This window comes from Capra hircus, unplaced genomic scaffold (assembly GCF_001704415.2).
Source record: "Capra hircus breed San Clemente unplaced genomic scaffold, ASM170441v1, whole genome shotgun sequence".
Taxonomy (NCBI): Eukaryota; Metazoa; Chordata; class Mammalia; order Artiodactyla; family Bovidae; genus Capra; species Capra hircus.
In genome coordinates this window covers 1-14,361 of record NW_017217917.1, presented here as the reverse complement: position 1 = coordinate 14,361, position 14,361 = coordinate 1, and the positions used below count along the sequence as shown (strand labels likewise).

General features: G+C 48.9%; 2 pseudogenes; both read right to left on the bottom strand.

Annotated features, from left to right (window-relative positions):
• Nucleotides 1-564: 564 nt before the first annotated feature.
• LOC108633338 lies at nt 565-4,278 on the bottom strand (annotated as a pseudogene).
• A 5,105-nt stretch (nt 4,279-9,383) lies between these two features.
• On the bottom strand, nt 9,384-11,971 carry LOC108635519 (annotated as a pseudogene).
• Nucleotides 11,972-14,361: the final 2,390 nt, after the last annotated feature.

Below are 14,361 nucleotides of genomic sequence, written 5' to 3'. Positions count from 1 at the left end.
AGTTCATGGGGTCACAGAGTTGGACATAACTTAGCGACTGAACAACAATTCACATATATGAACCGCTCATCAGTTGCCAAAAAAGTTACAATTTATCTTATTTATTTGTAGTAATTCATTATGTATTCTATGATCCTCTGTCAATGGGGAAATAAATCTGCTTTTCAAAACAGACATAGTTTGTGCTGTGAAGTCTGGCTTCTCCTTCGAGGAGGGGAGGAATAGAGGAACACAGGAGTCACTACTGAGGGTGCAGATCTCGATGAAATGAAAAACGGTCTCATTGCACAAGTTCCAGGATATGTCTTTGGATCCAGGTATCAGGATTGGGATTGACAGCTAGACTGCATGTTACTTTAAGAGCGTTTTTATTCTCGGCTTCCACAATAAATGTAGCTGAATCATCAGTTCTCTTTAATCCCATAAGGTGGGGAAAGGGTGAAAAGCCCCGAGTTGCCTCTTTGATTAGAAAAAGAAAATTGAAGTATTTATGTCCTTTGCAATAGCGAGATACTTAAATATTCATATTAGGAAATAAAATGACTAAAAGAGACATTCAGGCATAATATTTTATTATGTTGAAAATACTCTAAAGTTGTTTCTCTGAACATAGAAATAATCCCTGAGTCCTGTAATAGCAGATGATATTTTTCTCCCATTATCATCATTTGCAACAATGAGATTGCCATACAGAGAAGAGTCTGATTTTTCACAAACTAGAAGACAGAAAATATCCTATTTGAGGAGATTTCCTGTTCAAGTAGTTGAACATTTCAGTGCAGGGGTTCCATCACTTAGCACCAAGAAAAGAGGCAAAAGAGGATGGGAAAAAAAAGAGACTGAGGAGGCTCTTCACCAGATGTGACAAGAGACACGAGACAGTGAAGGCACCTTGTCATCATAACTGGAAGGCAGGCTCTGAATCCTGGGTCTCATCTCCTGGCTCTAAAGTGAATGCAGGAGAATAAAGGCGGCCAAGCAGAGACTGAGTCCTGAGGCTGACAGAGCACACTTTGGGGCTTCCTGGGAGCACCGTCTCCTGCAGAAAAGAAAGAGGCCTTGGTCCAGGAGGCTGAGGAACTCCTGTCACTTTCCTGGGGCTGCCCCTCCCCAGCCCCCTCCAGCCCTGGCATCACTGAGGGGCTCCTATGTCCTCCACCCCCAGCCCCACCCCAGGCCCAGCAGCTTCTTGTCACCTCCTCCTTCCTTCCTGCATCACAGAGTCACCCCAGGCCCTGAACCCCCTACTCAGGCTTAGGACTGGAGCCAGTGAGGAATCAATCTGCTCCTTTACTCAGGTCCAGATCCTCCCTGAGGGGGGCCTAAAGGACCAGGGAGCAGGTGCCCAGAGGAGGGGCCTTGCTTCCTGACAGCCTTGGGGAGCTGTAAGGAAACCTCCTTCCTTTGCACTGCTCCAGCCTTGGAGCAGCACACACAGCTCTCAGGACCAGGGTCCTTGCCCCGATCTCTTCCTGGGCCCCCCAGCTGGGTGCCTCCACCCCAGTTCAGGCCCACCACTCCCAGACACCTAGCTCAAGGCAGAGTCGCTCAGTGATGGAGGCTCTGGGTCCCCAGGAGGCTACTGACAGGCAGGCCACAGGCTGAACCACAACTGCTGCTGCTCCAGGAGCACAGGCCTGGCCTCAGCCCTTCCCCCAGTCTCTGCTGTGGGGCTTGGCCTTGCCTGCTTGACCCAGGCCACTTCCTGTGAGAACAGGTCTTTGGACTTGGGTCTGCAAAGGCCTTCCCACCCCTTCTTCCTGGGATGAGAGCCCAGCCCCTCTCACCTTGGCCCCTGGGTGGGTCCCCTTCCTGCTGACACATCACATGGAGCCCCCATGCTGCTCTCAGCCCCCGTGAGTCCTGCCCCGAGTGCCTGTTGTTCTCAGACCACCTACCCTGGGCCCTGCCAGCCAGCAGTCTGTGCTCAGTCAGGGGACTTGGCTAAACCCTGTAAGCATCAGTAGGCCCTCAGCCTAGTAAAGGCCCCTCCCTTTTCACAATGTCACCTGACAGTGGGGACCTCTCAGAACTCAAGGATGAGCTTGTCTGAGTTCTTGCTCTCAGGTTATATGAGGCCTTGTTCACCTGCTCATTTCCAGGATGAAGAGGTTCAGTGAGGGGCAGGGGTTGTCTGGGATTTCCCTCCCTGTCCTCACACCAGGCCCCGTGCTCCTGCCTTCCCTCTGAATTCTGCCCTCAGTACCTCTTCTTGTAATGGATACAGTGATTATGATGCCCATTATGACAAAACTGGTGAGAACCCCGGTGGTGATCCAGCTGATGTGGTTGCTGGCTGTGGCCGTGGGCTGCACTGTAGAGGCTCCCGTGGTCAGTGATGCTGCAAAGAGAGTAAGAGTGAAGCCCTTGTCCAGACCCCAAACTTGGCAGATGCCTCCTTGCCCCCCTGATTCAGTACCCCTAATGTGCAGACAGCTGGCACCCATCACATGGAGGCCCCTGTGATAGATCCCCAGGCGAGATGGGGGGAAGGGAGGAGCCCAGTCCTCACGGGGCTCTGACAGCTAACAGGGGAGCAAGGTTTCCAACACAGACACTCAGTCCCGCTGTGAAATCAGAGATGGTGACCTGAGGATGCAGTCCTCAAGAGCTGACAGCAGAGGTGGTATTGACAGTTTTCCCAAAGTGGAATTGGTGACATTTGAAAGAAGATTCTGGAAAGAGGGTACGGTGAGAAATAAATTCCAGAAATCAAAAAGATGTCTACAGGTTTGGGATCAGCAAAAATCCATGTTCAGTCTTCCAAAGGCCTGAGCTGTGAGGAGAGACGTCAGGAGTGGAAGAGGAAGGAGGATGACAGAGCGTCCCCGGGCCATTGCTCTCCAAGAACAACTCACCTCTGATGGATCACATTCTCAAACACACACACACACACACATACACACACACACACACACAGACGGGAATGGGTCCATGTCACCATGAGAGGACAACCACTTTCTCCTACTCTTCTCACTTACTCGAGGTATTCAACATTTTCTCCCAGCGCACCAAGAAAGCCTGAAGCCAGGCCCGACAGTCTCCCATGGAGACTTTCTTGAAGAAGTCCGTCACAGCCCTGTCATTCTCCCAGTTCTCTCTCATCTGTCTCCCTACAGGATGAACCATTGTCCAGTGTCCATTCTCTGAATCAAAGAGGAGGCACAGTTGTCCATTGAAGCCAAACTCCCAGGATGCACTGGTGTGTCCATTGTCTTCACGCCAGCATGTCATCCTGGCCTGCAGTGTCAGAGGGCCTGATCCCACTGAAGGAAAGAAAGAGCTCAGCCTCTGGGCTTGACAGATTCTTACCCACCTGGGCCCACCTCCCCTGGGACCAGATAATCTGGCCCTGGTCTCTCCTGCAAGAGCTGCTCTTTCCACTGGACTACTAGGGAAGGACAATATCCTTTTTTTTTTTTTTTTTTTTTTACCCAAAAACAGTGGATGCAGCGAAGCCCCCAGTCTACTCCTCCTGCATTTGGATTTTCTAACTCACCCTTTATGTGTTTCTCCGGTGTAACGTCAGGCATCTGCTCCTGGAGCAAGTCTCCAGTGTCTCTGAATGTGACAGTCTGTGTTTCCCAAGCATTCATACTTTTCACTTCCTCTCCCACTGGACTCATGTACTTGATCTTAGCTGTACCACAGTCATAGCGGAGAAAGATCTTTTGATCAACTTCTCCTTGAACCTCACACCATGGCTGATCATCTCTGGGCTGAGGATCAATGGTGAAATTATAGGAAAGAGAATGAGCATCTGTGAAGGCAAAACACAGTGAGGGTGAGGTTGGGGAAAAAAAGACCGTGAAGCCCCTTCCCCCAGTTATGTGAGAGTGGATTAAAGTGCAGGGCGGGCTGACAGAGCAATGACATCCCACAACACACACCATACACTCCTTCTTGTGGAGAAGGAGGAGTCCCCTGCCTGGCAAACATCACACATCCTGGGTGTGTCCCCTTGTCCACCAGGTTTGTTCCCAGCATCATAACCTTTGCAGAGACGTGTCAGGCTGCTCTGCAGGAAAAGTCTACATGACAGAGGACTGTCAGAATCTAACCCCGTGTTCTGTGAGAGATGGGGAGTCTGTGGGGATGCTCCTGAGGAAGCAGGATCACAGGGAGAAGGGCAAAGAGGTGACGGGTGAACACAGAACCCCAAGTAGGAGAAGGAAGAGTTAATAATTATGGGTCACAGGACTTAGCAAGGCTGGGGAGATGCTGCTGATCTCCCACTAGGATGGGTCTCAGAAGCCTGGAGAAAGACCTGGCCCACATGGCTTGAAAGAGAAAGTCCAGAACTTCCGAGGCAGGTGGTAGAGGAGGAGATCCAAGGCTCAGAGAAGTGAATCTGCCAGGGCAGACATGGAATGAAAGGGCAGGAAAGTGTCCAGGCCACCAGGCACCATGGGAAAGCCTGATGGAGTCTATGGAGCCCGAGAGGAAAGCATGGATGAGAAGCATCTCCAACAGTTCAAGGTTGACTTTTGTGTAAATCAGGGATAGTGGTAGGAGACCGTGTTCCCATCAGCTTCAGGCAGGAACAGGGTGGAAAATGGGGAAAAATCAGATTGCAGGTGGAGTGTCGTATGTCAGGAGCAAAGTTGGTACAATGGTCAGTGATTAGTGAAAGTCGCTAGTCGTGTCTGACTCTTGTGACCCCCATGGACTATACAATCCATGGAATTCTCCAGGCCAGAATACTTCGGTGAGTAGCCTTTCCCTTCTCCAGAGGATTTTCCCAATTCAGGGATCGAACCCAGGTCTCTCGCATTGCAGGTGGATTCTTTACCAACTGAGCTATCAGGGAAGCTAAAAGTCATTAGAGAGTCCCAGTGCCAGCCAGGGCCTTACTGCCAAGAGCACAATGCTGGCTCAGAGCACAGGGTGATCCTAGAGACAGAGAGATGGTCAGTAAACCTGGATGCAAGTTGCTTTACTGACAGAAAACAAGGAGAGACAAACACAAGACTGAATGATCAGCAGGCTGAAAGCAGCCATCCCTCCCAAACATCCCTACCAAAATTCCCAGGACTGAGCTACTTCTCAGAAGGCATCACCAGAGAAAGAAGCCCCGTCCCAGTGAGGAGGGCCCTTTCATCACCACAGCAAGTGCAGAAGTCCTTCCATTCTCTCCCGATGAGCCACATGGTTATTTACTGGGGTAAGTCAGTCCAATGCTTTGGCCACCTGAGGCGAAGAATTAACTCACTGGAAAAGACCCTGATGCTGGGAAAGATTGAAGGCCAGAGGAGAAGTGGATGACAGAGGATGAGATGGCTGGATGGCATCACCGACACGATGCACATGAGTTTGAGTAAGCTCTGGGAGTTGGTGATGCACAGGGAAGCTTGGCGGGCTGCAGTCCATGGGGTCGCAAAGGGTCGGACACCACTGAGTGACTGAAGTGAGCTAGAACTACTTCCACATTCATATGGAACCCAGTGTGTTACTAATGCCATGCACAGGAATGGTACCATAATCACGGCACCTGTGCTGTGAAGTGATGTTCCGAGGACCAGGCAATTAATAGACACCAGTCCCAGGTCCTGCTAACAGTGTTTATCTCTGGGTCCACAGATCCACTCAGTGTCCATTGCACATGTCCTGGACTTCTGACATGAATGGACAGTTTGTGTTGTTAGTAAACTACCATGGGTGAGGGTACCATAGTCATGAATTCCACATTCATTCTTCTGACCCTGACTCCCCATCCCCTGATAGTACGTGTAAACAACATTATCTCCTGGAGGAAATTATGGAAATGAGCACCAACCTGCAGTCTCCCTAGGCCTGCAGAGCTGTGGTCCCTATCTCATCTCCACTGAATTACCACTGAGGTCCTAGGTTTCCTCTAATGGTACATATGAAACATTTCAGGCTTCGCAGACCCTAGGTCTCTGCGGCAACTGCTGTCCTGGCACAAAAGCAGTCACAATTGATGAATGATGAGTGTGGCTGGACCTGCTTCTTGGGCAGGTGACCTAACAGAACTGGTGACATCATAGCTATCTGTGTTTGGAAAGGAGCTACATGCTGTATGTGGCATTTTACTTGGAGGCTCACAACACAGACTCCTAGTGTCCTGAAGAAAGGACACACCACTTGCAGTGAGAAAGCCCATACCATTCAGTGTGGCTCCTGGTATGGTCCTGGGGCCTGGCAGAGATGCCTCTGGTCATGGAATGTCAGAGTTGCCCATTATGATCTGGGTACACCAACCCCTAACCATTAGTTTCTGATAGGCCCGCCATCATAGGATAGAAGTGATTATGTGGCTTGGCATAACCAGGGCCACAGGGAACAAATAAGATGTACCAGCAGGGGACCTAGGCCTGACACCAGAGTTGATACAGGGCCACTATCCCCTGATCACACCTGTGGCTTCATGCAGTGTCCCCATATGGCTCCTTGAACCAAGCAAGCCAGTCTACAGCAGAGGGGGTTCATTAGCCCATAACAGCCAGATCCACACTCCTATCACAGTCCCACCACCAGAAGCGACAAGGCAGGACAGTGTAAGTTTCTGGTTCATAATCAGACAATGGAGGCAGCTCTTGGATGATTCTTTATGGGATGTGTCACTCATTACTGGGGTCAGAAGCCAGGACAGTGGACAACTCTTTTTCTCAGTTGATGTATACATTATATTTGGCTTCTGGTGCCCCACAAACATGGAAGCCTCTTTCGCACCAGATAAAGATACCAAATTGCCTAAAGATGCCTTGAGATTTACCTTCTTCCGGAGAAAAAAAAAATCTGTCCACTTCTACCTTAATCAATAACCATTATAGGCTGCTGCTGTCCCAATTCCTAGACACTATGAATGTGGGAGCAAAGGGTAGAAGTGGGGATGCCCAGCCTCACCCTCGAGCCCTGTGTCACACTCTGGGAAACCCTGTTCCCGTCCCTCCTAAGTTAGGTCCTGGGGGCCAGGTCAGGGGGTTGTGCTGCGTGAGTTATCAGACAAAGGGATAAGATGCCAGTTGAGAGAGGGCATGTCTAGACTCTCTTCAAGAGACAGGAAGCTGTTGGAGGCCCTGGGCTTCTTGGGATCATGGAAAAATGAGTAATAAATGGTCTTGTAACCAAAAGAGCTCTAGGGTGCCTTAGTGGGAAAGACCCGTCCCCCATGGTATCTGTCTGCCTCTTGTTTGTAGAAAGTTTTAGTCAGCCAGGCCTCCTGTGAGTCTCAAAATGGTGGTTTAAGAGTTAAGGATTAGAACATGTGAAGATGGAGAAAGGAATACTCCTTAGGCTGGGAAACTGGTAACAATGTAGACTGTGACCAGCCACAGAGCAGTGTCATGAAATTCCCAGTTCCCTGAAAGATAACAAAGAGCTGACACAAGCCTCAAGTTGTTTCTACAGGAAGCAGACCCCCAGCACATCAAAACTGCAAGCACACAGACCCCCAGACTGGTTGAAACCATAAGCTTGGTGGTGCTCAAACGTTCGCCTTGTGCCAACCAACCTGACTGTGCTCAAGACGCTGATGCGCCCTGCAGCAGCCACCTCTGCCCCTTTTCTAACCTGGAAACTTGGAGGCAGTCTGAGGACATTAGGCCACTATTTTCCCGGGGCTCCTGAGCAAACTAACTTGTCCTTTTCAACCACTTGTTACTTTCATAGGTGGTAGGATCTGGGTCATAACCAGCTTCAACTAGTAACAGTCTGAGCTGTCTGGAGCTTTAACTCCAGAGAGGCGCTGATCAGTGGATAGCATTGAGCGCCTTCCTCATGATGCATATGTAATTGAAAAAAATTTGAATTCTTTAATTTTTTCAAGTGTTTTAAAAAATCCATTTTATACTTAAGCCAGCCTTGAAGATAAGCACAAAATATGTTTACTTATTTTTTTCTACACAACACAACTCAGGCACCCATTCTGTGCATGGGACTGTTCTGCTGCTACTGCTACTGCTGCTGCTAAGTCGCTTCAATTGTGTCCAACTCTGTGCGACCCCATAGACAGCAGCCCACCAGGCTCCCCCGTCCCTGGGATTCTCCAGGCAAGAACACTGGAGTGGGTTGCCATTTCCTTGTCCAATGCATGCTAGTGAAAAGTGAAAGTGAAGTCACTTAGTCGTGTCCGACTCTTTGTGATCCCATGGACTGCAGCCTACCAGCCTCCTCCATCCATGGGATTTTCCAAGCAAGAGTACTGGAGTGGGGTGCCATTGCCTTCTCTGATAGGACTCTTCTAGGTGCAGTAAGAGTGATTATTTACTATTGACCTCACCCAAATCCACTTCTGGCACTGAGAAATGCTAGGATCTGCCAAATTTAAGATGTTTCAGTAAATTCTTCTCCTACTTTCACCAAAGTAAAAAGGCAAAACTCCTCTGTACTAAAAAAAAAAATTAAAAAGGCAACTTTCCATGAAAGAGTAGTTTCTGTTTCTATTGTATTTTTCTCTTTTTTTCCTTCTAGCTTTTAAGTTTTCTTCCTCCAACACTGCTTTTTCCTGTACAAGGCTAGAGCATTTTTTTCATTTTTCTTTTCCTAAGACAAAGTATTTCATCTTATAGACAAATAATTCCCAAGACTAGTCATAAATATTAAAAAGAAAGAAAGAAAGAAAGAAAGAAAGAAACTTAAGGGTTTCCCTGGTGGCTCAGCAGGTAATGAATCCACCTGCAATGCAGGAGACCCCAGCTCAATTCCTGGGTCAGAAAGATCCCCTGGAAAAGGGAGAGGCTACCCACTCCAGTATTCTTGAGCTTCCCTGGTGCCTTAGAAGGTAAAGAATCCGCCTGCAATGTGGAAGACTTAGGTTCAATCCCTGGGTTGGGAAGATCCCCTAGAGAAGGGAAAGGCTACCCATTCCAGTATTCAACCTTGGAGAATTTCACGCACTGTATAGTCCACGGGGTTGCAAATAGTTGGACACAACTGAGCAACTAAGCCCGGCACATTCAACGGTGAATCAACTACATTACTTGGATGAAGTAAAAACTAAAAAGCACTTGGCACTAAGCTAGTCTAAGTATTTGTGTTGGAACAATTTTAAAAATTATTTATTTTATAACACTGTTTAAAAATTTCTTGGTCAAAACATTTATACAAACATTTTCATTTCAACCTAATGAAAGTGATATCTAGAAAATATTCCACATTATTAAGTCTATCTTAGAAAGTTCAGATGCTATGGCATTCCTAAGGCACAGTGTTCTGGAAGACAATGTGCTTCTGTGGTGCTGGGTGATATATGTAACTGCCTGGCTCCAAGTGGGCCTCAGCAGGCACCTTCCCCCTGATGTTGGGGGACTGTGAGAAGACAGTCAGACACAGGCCCCCAGGGCTGCATGGAACCCTGTGAGACACTGGGCCAGCTGCTGGAACTGGGCTTCTCCTCCGAATCTGAGGCCCAGTACAAGCCATCACACAAATGGTTCATCAGGACAGTTGATAGGCTGGGGTATTTGATAACCTTCTTTCATATCTCTAAAGAGTCGACATCCGTGTAGGGTATTTGACCCAGAGCTATGAACTCCTACACTATCACTCTGAAGGTCCACACATCACTAGCACTAGAGAACTAAAAAAATTATTGAATTTTTGTATTGGGTCTTAGTTGTGGCGCTTGGGATCTTTTTTGCAGCATGAAGACTCTTAGTTGCAACATGCTGACTTCTTAGTTGTAGCATGCGGGATCCAGTTCCTCGACCGAGGATCGAACCCAGCCCCTTCACTGGGAGTTTGGAAACTTAGCGACTGGATCACCAGGAAAGTCTGGAGACCTCATTCTTAACCAGACATTTATGAGCCATTCATCGATCCCACGTTTTCATTGTCCCCACACCAGTGAGAGTCCATGGGTACAAGATTCTGGAGAGGGGCTATCTGCACTCTTAACTTGAGGCTGTCATCAATGGCAGAGTTCCTAGCAGCCGGGTCTTTGTGGAGGACTTCTCTTCTGACCAGGTAATCCATTCCACAGGCAATCTGACCTTGTGGACCAGGTCCTGTTGAGAAATTGCCTGCGGATTATTGGCCTCTACTAATTTGTGCTGCAGGCTCCCCTGGTGGCTCAGACAGTAAAGAATCTGCCTGCAATTCAGGAGACCCGAGTTTGATCCCTGGGTCGGAAAGATCACCTGGAGAAGGGAATGGCCACCCACTCCATTATTCTTGCCTGAAGAATTCCTCGGACAGAAGAGCTTGGCGGGCTACAGGCCATGGGGTGGCAAGAGTTGGACAGGACTGACTGGCTAATACACACACGGACACACAATTTGCAATGCTGTGAAAACTATTTACGATTCTCCCAATTCATGTAAGGCAATATCACCAGGGGTTTCTCTATCTTCTATACACACAAGGGAAATAGGAGGAAGATTTCTGTGACGAAGATCTCATAGCTTACAATGTTCAGTGAGAATCATTGTCACCTGAATTTCAGAAGCTTAATCTCTGTTTTTACAATCGATTGCTGTTCTTTATTTGGATCTTTTTCATCTACATAAATCCCATGGAAAATACGCCCTAAACTACCTTCTTGGAGTACATCCTGTCTGTGGATAGAGTTATCCTCTCCTTGGACATTTCGATATCCTTCACCTTCGCTCTGGCCTCCAAAAGAGTGGCACTTCTCAAAACACTCCTCTACCCAGCCACAAGGTAGGATAACGGGATGGAAGTACCACTGTTGGGTGTGTCTCCTCTCAGATACTGAGTCATCTGGGACATGGCTGAGACAACCTTTGGGAACTACTGGACACTGATGCTGTCTTCGAGTTCAATTCTTGTCATGTTTTGAAGGTGCAAAACAGCTAATATTATTACTACAAGAAATATAACTGCACGGCAAACCCCTGCGCTGATATAAAACACACGGGTAGAAGTAGCTGGAGCTGCATGAACAGGATCATAAACAGTTCTGCTAGTGGCTTTGTCTAAGACCGAAGTTTTTTGTAGCACATTTCCTTCCTTTCAAATTTCTGAAGAAGGGAAGTTTTTGAAGAATTTACTGTCAAGTTGAGCTGCATCTAGTCTCATAACCTCATCATCTACTTTGCAGAAAAGGAAAGCTAGAGCCAATATAGTGCGTGGAAGTCCCCCTACCCCGTGCCCCCTCGCACGCCCCACCCCCACCAAGCAGAAATGCTGACCCGGGGCAGGTCCACGAAATTGTCTACTTGGAAACCTGCTTATATTCAACTTGGACTCTGCAGGCCAAGTGAAAGGCAGGATCATGCTCTTCGCGGTTAAAGGATAGAAGTGGTGCCCAACCAAGGCCACTTCTCTACTAAAGAAAAGTTCTTCATCTAGACCACTGGCCAGCACCTGCTTCCCTGCCAGGGAAAAGAACGCTCCCACCTCCTCGGGTCGCAGAGGTGAGCCCAGGTGGGCGTGGAGCCCGGGCAGGTGGAGCCCTGCCGCGGAGCTCCGGTGGCACGCCATGTGGAGCCCGGACCGTCGGGTGAGCCCCTGGGGCCGGTGACCCTGGGGCCGGGCGGTGGAGCCTGGGCGGGTGACGCCGTGGCCGGGGTGGGGACCCTGCGGCCGGGGTGAGCCCTGGGCGGCGCTGGTGGAGCCCTGGCGGGGGGGTGGACCCTGGCCGGGGGACCCTGGGGCGGGTGAGCCGGACGCAAGCCCTGGCGGGATGCCATGTCAGTCAGCCTACCACTCCCACAAGAAGCACTCAAAACGTTAGGCCTTGAGGAGCCGCCGCCGCCTCCTGGGCACTCGGTCCGCTCGCCCATTTAGAACTTACAGCCGGGAAGAGCATCTCAGTCTTCAAGCGCTGAGATGCACGGGACAGCAAGTGTCTCATGGTCTGCGCAGTCGGCGGAGGGTGTGCTTTCGGAGGGTCTGGCCTTCTCCACGGGATGGCGATGCTGTCCCAAACGGTCCCGGCTCGCACGGCCCCACTTCTAAGGGGCGTCTGACCCCTTTGGGGTTTCAACCCATTTCGCGGCCGTTCCCGGCCCCCTTTCTCCCAGCGCACTGCCCCAAATTCCTGCATTACTACTTCATCCAGGTCACCCTTTTCGGCCCGGAGACAGGCAAGACCAGCCGGGTGAGAGCCTCTGAGGATTACAATGGCCTCGAGGGGGATGGGGAAAGAGTAGGGGCGGCGGCGCCACCACTGAAAACAGTTCGTCAACCCCAGTGCAGACCCCCCCATCTCCTTCCCGGCTCTCATAACCAGCTAATCTCCTCGCGTTCCACCGCACGCCTCCCAGGTCATGCGCCGAACCTCACCGCTGACGTTCCCGCCTGATACAAGACCATCGAAAGCCAAAACGACACTTCTTGACCAGCCCATCTCCCCTTATCGCCACCTGGATCCCAATTTTCTTATGAGTGCGAGGCTCCAACCAGATGTACCGCGATCCTCTCCCGCTAGCCCGACAGCTGCACCCCCTCCCCACCTCCGGGGGCTGCGGGCATCCTAACACGCTTCACTCCTCCTCTACCCGCTTCCCTGTTACTCGCAGCCGCCCACGTGCTTACGCGGTGCGCCAACTCTCAATGGTGATAGACGAGACCGCTACTCTTGTTGCTGAAGCTGAACATGCCGAATTACTTGACCTGATGCAAGAACGACTCATTTGGTAAAGACCCTGATTGCTGCAAGATTATTGGTTTAGGAGAAGGACGACAGAGGAGTGAGGGGGGGATGGAGGTGGAGAGGCGATCACCGACTCCGATGGACATGATTTGAGTAATAATCCTGATTGGGTCATGGGTTGCAGTCCATTGGTCGTCAAATGAGTCGACCACGAGCTTAGCCGACTGAAGTTAAGTTCTCTTTTCTCACTTTGTCCCTTATCAGTCTAAGTCATCTGTTCCTTATCAGATCTGTGGCACTCAAGCAGTTCATCTGAGTGGAGAGACAAGAACAAAAAAAATCTTTTCGCCACTGGGACGGTCAGTCGCGACGAGCTTGTCCTCCGAAGATACCTAGAATGTTAGGGCCTCAGTCCCTAGTGAGGAAATCCACCAGAGTCGCCATCTGTTACAGAAAGGACTCCTTGGCAGGTCTAGAGTGAGGCTTTTGTCGTAACCATTGGGAAATTAATGGTTCCAGAGACACAATGCTGACAAGGCAAGAGGCTTTTTGGGAAGGCTACAGGCAGAGAGCACAGGCGTAAGGAAACCAGTGAGAACTCCTCATGCACATATGCTTGTAGCTCCATGTCTTGTGTTGGAGTTAGTTTCGGTCATCTTCTGGCCAATCATTCTGACTCAGTCGTCCTTCAGAAAATGGTTCTGGTAGCTTTATTATTATTCTGAGAGTTTATTCTATATAAGCTGCTTACTTGCCCTTAACCCAATTAATCCAGCCTCAGGTTACAAATTCATTTCCATGTAATAACAGAACCAGAAATCTCCTGTTTGCTTCGTTTTAAAAAATTGCTGTTTTTCCCTCACTCTGGGCGGACCACAGAAAGATCAATGGTCTGAGAACCAGCAGCGAAAGACTTTATCGTTTTCGAAGGCAAAATGGAAGCCTCCCTTTTTGTTGTTTGTTTTTAAGCCCTCTCCATAAATGATGAACAGTGACTGCAGCCATGAAATTAAACATGTCCTTGTCCTTGCAATGAACAAGCTATATAAACCTACACAGCATTTTAAAAAGCAGAGACATCACTTTCCAACAAAATGTCCCTATAGTCAAAGAGCCTTAAGGGGGGTTTTTTTAGTATCAATGTATGGATTGAGGTTGGGACCATACAGAGTCTGAGCATCTGAAGAATGATGTTTTGAGCATTGGTGTGGCAAGACTCAAGAGTCCCTTGCGACAGTACAGGGAAATCAACCAGTCCATGCCTCAAAGAAATCAGCCGACATATTCAATTCGAAGCCGACTGATGCTGAAGTTTGAAGCTCAAACTTAATTTGCCACATGATAGTGAAGAGATGACTCATTGGAGTAAGAGCCTGAGAAAATTCCGGAAACTGAAGCAGAGAGACCAAGGAGACAGGGGACAAGAGGTGGATACATCACGGACTCACATGGACATGAGATCTTATCATAGCTTCCCAAGATGATTGAAGGACAAGGAAGCCTGGGTATGCTTGCAGTCCATGGGTCGTCAAAGATGTCAGAATGATTGAGTGACTAATAGTAACTGAACCTGATGATATTCATGTTGAAGTAAGTTATCATGCATGCTCTACTGTCCATTAGCCTGGGAACATGTCTTATAATGTTCCAATGCCTACTCATGTTTCTATATCTTCCAAAGATAAAGACTTTAGATCCCTTTATTCAAAAGGTAAGTACTCTATAAAACTATATCTCAATAACTTCTCTATAATTCATATCTCAATTTATAACTGTCTGCGTAATTATTCTCGACGTAACTGACATTATAAGATGGAAAGAGAGAAGACATCTCCTCTCGA